We start from the raw sequence: 5123 nt of genomic DNA on the forward strand, positions 1-5123 counted from the left end.
AGTTTCACTCACCGACACATTCCGTGTTCCAAAAACGTTACATTAATCACGGATTCGACAAACATTATTTAATGACCGTGAGCATGTGGATTACCGATGTTTCAACCACAATACAAGGCATATTTACACCTAGAAATATTTACTTAGATTTCGCAGATTTTTCCTAACGTCAGTTACGAAAATCAGGCAGTTTTCGCAGAAAAATTCTCTTGCTGCATGTTCGATCCAATAGACATCCCATTTTCATAGATACCGTCACCGTAACATCCCGTGTTCCGAAAAAGGTACATGCACCATGGATTCAACAAATATTCACTCCTGAGTTGTTAGAATGTGAATTACACATCTTTAATAAACCATTGAAGACATATTGTCACCTTAAAGCATTTGCTCAGGTTTTGCGGTGTTTTCATAACACCAGTTTCCAACCAGAGGTAGATTTTACAGTAAAATACTCCTGGAGCGGTTTCTCACCAATAGATATGTAATTTACATAGTTTCCATCAACGTGACATTCCGTGTACTGAATACACTACATACATCACGCATTTGAGAAACATTTTTAATGAGTTGTGTACATGTGTATTACAGAACTTTCATCCACCATGCAAGGCATATTTACACCTAGAAACATTAACTCTGAGTTTGCAGCTATTTCCTAATAGCAGTTTCAAAAATCAGGCATTTTCCTAAGGAAAAAACTGTTGGAGTGTGTTCTACCCAATAGATATGTATATTACATAGATTTTCCCGCTGTGAAATTCCGTGTTTCGCACACTCTACATGCAGATAGGATTCGACAAAAATACACTACAGAGTTTTTTGCATGTGGATTACAGGGCTTTCATCACAATACAAGGCATATTGATGCTTAGAAGCATTTTCTCTGATTTCACAGAGCTTTCCAAACGACAGTTTTGAAACTGAGGCAGATTTCACGGCAAAATCCTCTTGGAACGGGTTCAAAACAATAGACATTTAATTTACATGGATTCACACACCATGAAATTCCGTGTTCCGAACAAGCTACATGCATCTCGGATTCAAAAATATTCACCTCAGAATTGTTAGCAAGTGGATTACATCACTTTCATTGACCATAGATTGCTTAATGACACTTTGAAGACTGTTCTCAGATTTCACAGGTTAGTTTAAATGCCAGGTTTGAAAATGAGGCAGATTTGGCAGGAAAATGCTCTTGGAGCGAGTTCTAACCAAAAGATATGTAATACACTTAGTTTCACTCACCGTGACATTCCGTGTTCTGAACACGTTACATGCATCACGGATTCGACAAACATTCTTTATGAGTTGTGAACATGTGTATTACCGAACTTTCATCCACCTTAAAATGCATATTTATACATAGAAAGTTTTTCCTGATTTAGTAGATTTTTCCTAATGTCAGTTTTTAAATCATGCAGTTTTCGCAGAAAAATCCTCTTGGAGCTAGTTCTACCCAATAGACATGCAATTTACATAGAACCCGTCATCGTGAAATTCCGTGTTCCGAAAAATCTACATGCATCACGGATTCGACAAATATTCACTACAGAGTTTTTAGCATAAGGATTACCGTACTTTCATCCACCATAAAAGCCATATTGACACTTTGAAGCATTTTCTCATATTTCGAAAGTTTTTCCTAATGCCAGTTTTGAAAATGAGGCAGAATTCGCAGGAAAAGCTCTTGGAGCGAGTTCTACCCAAGTGACATGCATTTTACATAGATTGGCTCACCGTGATATTCTGTGTCCCAAACACGCTTCATGTATCTTGGATTCGACAAATATTCACTACAGAGTTTTTAGCATGCAGATTACCGAACTTTCATCCACCCTACAAGGCATATGTACACCGAGAATCTATTCATATGAGTTCGCAGTGTTTTCCTAATGCCAGTTTCGAAAATCAGGCAGATTTCTCAGGAAAAATCTCTTGGAGTGATTTCTAACCAAGAGAAATGTAATTTACATAAAATCCCTGGCCATGAAATTCCGTGTTCCGAACATGCTACATGCATAATGGATTCGACAAATATTCACTACAGATTTGTTAGCGTGTGGATTACCGAACTTTCATCACAATAGATTGAATATTGATACTTAGAAGTATTTTCTCAGATTTTGCTGCGTTTTCCAAACGCCAGTTTCAAAAATGATGCAGTTTTCACAGAAAAATTCTCTTGGAGCGAGTTCTACCCAATAGAGAAGTAGTTTACATTGTTTCAGTCACCGTGAAATTCCACGTTCCGAACAAGTTACATGCACCACTGATTAGAAAAAGATTTTTTAATATGTTGTGAAAATGTGGATTACCGTACTGTCTTTCAACATAAAGGCATATTTACACCTAGAAATATTTACTATCATTTTGAAGCTTTCTCCAAACTTCAGATTCGTTAATCATGCAATTTTCACCGAAAAATTCTATTCTAGCTAGTTCTACGCAATAGAATTTTAATTTAAATTGTTTCATTACGGTGAAATTCCATTTCAAAAAGCGCTACATGAATCACGGTTTGAAAAATAATTACTACACTGTTATTAACAGGTGGATTACCGGACCTTCATTCACCATTCAAGGCATATTGACACTTAGAAGCATTTTCTCTGATTTCACATGGTTCTCCTAATGGCAGTTTTGAAAATGAGGCACATTTCGCAGAAAAATTCTCTTCAAGCGTGTTCTACCCAATAGACATGTAATTTACATTGTTTCCTTCAATATGACACTCTGTATTCCGTACACGTTACATGCATCACGAATTCGACAAACATTCTCTAATGAGTGTGAGCATCTGGATTACCACAATTTCATTCACCATACAAGGCATATTTATCCCTAGATGTAGTTATTCTGATTTCGCAGGTTTTCCCTAACATCCAGTTTCGAAAATCATGAAATTTTCGCAGAAAAATTCAATTCAAGCGAGTTCTATCCAGTAGAATTGTTATTTTCCAAGTTTCACTCACCGACACATTCGGTGTTCGAAAAACGTTACATTAATCACGGCTTCGACAAACATTATTTAATGACCGTGAGCATGTGGATTACCGATGTTTCAACCACAATACAAGGCATATTTACACCTAGAAATATTTACTTAGATTTCGCAGATTTTTCCTAACGTCAGTTACGAAATTCAGGCAGTTTTCGCAGAAAAATTCTCTTGCTGCATGTTCGATCCAATAGACATCCCATTTTCATAGATACCGTCACCGTAACATCCCGTGTTCCGAAAAAGGTACATGCACCATGGATTCAACAAATATTCACTCCTGAGTTGTTAGAATGTGAATTACACATCTTTAAAAAACCATTGAAGACATATTGTCACCTTAAACTTTGGCTCAGGTTTTGCAGTTTTTTCATAACACCAGTTTCCAAACAGAGGTAGATTTTACAGTAAAATGCTCCTAGAGTGGTTTCTCACCAATAGATATGTAATTTACATAGTTTCCATCAACGTGACATTCCGTGTTCTGAATACACTACATACATCACGGATTTGAGAAACATTTTTAATGAGTTGTGTACATGTGTATTACAGAACTTTCATCCACCATACAAGGCATATTTACACCTAGAAACATTAACTTTGAGTTTGCAGCTTTTTCCTAATAGCAGTTTCAAAAATCAGGCAGTTTCCAAAGGAAAAATCTGTTGGAGCGTGTTCTAACCAATAGATATTTATATTACATAGTTTCTCCCGCTGTGAAATTCCGTGTTTCGCACACTCTACATGCAGATAGGATTCGACAAAAATACACTACAGAGTTGTTTGCATGTGGATTACAGGACTTTCATCACAATACAAGGCATATTGATGCTTAGAAACATTTTCTCTGATTTCAGAGAGCTTTCCAAACGACAGTTTCAAAACTGAGGCAGATTTCACGGCAAAATCCTCTTGGATTGGGTTCAAAACAATAGACATGTAATGTACATGGATTCGCACACCATGAAATTCCGTGTTCCGAACACGCTACATGCATTTCGGATTCAAAAATATTCACTACAAAGTTGTTAGCAAGTGGATTACATCACTTTCATTGACCATAGATTGCTTAATGACACTTTGAAGACTGTTCTCAGATTTCACAGGTTAGTTTAAATGCCAGGTTTTAAAATGAGGCAGATTTGGCAGGAAAATTCTCTTGGAGCGAGTTCTAACCAAAAGATATGTACTATACCTAGTTTCACTCACCGTGACATTCCGTGTTCTGAACACGTTAAATGCATCACGGATTCGACAAACATTCTTTATGAGTTGTGAACATGTGTATTACCGAACTTTCATCCACCTTACAATGCATATTTATACATAGAAATTTTTTCCTTATTTAGTAGATTTCTCATAATGTCAGTTTTTAAATCATGCAGTTTTCGCAGAAAATTCCTCTTGGAGCGAGTTCTACCCAATAGACATGCAATTTACATAGAACCCGTCATCGTGAAATTCCGTGTTCCGAAAAATCTACATGCATCACGGATTCGACAAATATTCACTACAGAGTTGTTAGCATAAGGATTACCGTACTTTCATCCACCATAAAAGCCATATTGACTCTTTGAAGCATTTTCTCATATTTTGAAAGTTTTTCCTAATGCCAGTTTTGAAAATGAGGCAGAATTCGCAGGAAAAGCTCTTGGAGCGAGTTCTACCCAAGTGACATGCATTTTACATAGATTCGCTCACCGTGATATTCTGTGTCCCAAACACGATTCATGTATCTTGGATTCGACAAATATTCACTACAGAGTTGTTAGCATGCAGATTACCGAACTTTCATCCACCCTACAAGGCATATGTACACCGAGAATCTATTCATCTGAGTTCGCAGTGTTTCCCTAATGCCAGTTTCGAAAATCAGGCAGATTTCTCAGGAAAAATCTCTTGGAGTGATTTCTAACCAAGAGAAATGTAATTTACATAAAATCCCTGGCCATGAAATTCCGTGTTCCGAACATGCTACATGCATAATGGATTCGACAAATATTCACTACAGATTTGTTAGCATGTGGATTACCGAACTTTCATCACAATAGATTGAATATTGATACTTAGAAGTATTTTCTCAGATTTTGCTGCGTTTTCCAAACGCCAGTTTCAAAAATGA

Source organism: Camelus dromedarius, unplaced genomic scaffold (genome assembly GCF_036321535.1).
Source record: "Camelus dromedarius isolate mCamDro1 unplaced genomic scaffold, mCamDro1.pat HAP1_SCAFFOLD_178, whole genome shotgun sequence".
Taxonomy (NCBI): domain Eukaryota; kingdom Metazoa; phylum Chordata; class Mammalia; order Artiodactyla; family Camelidae; genus Camelus; species Camelus dromedarius.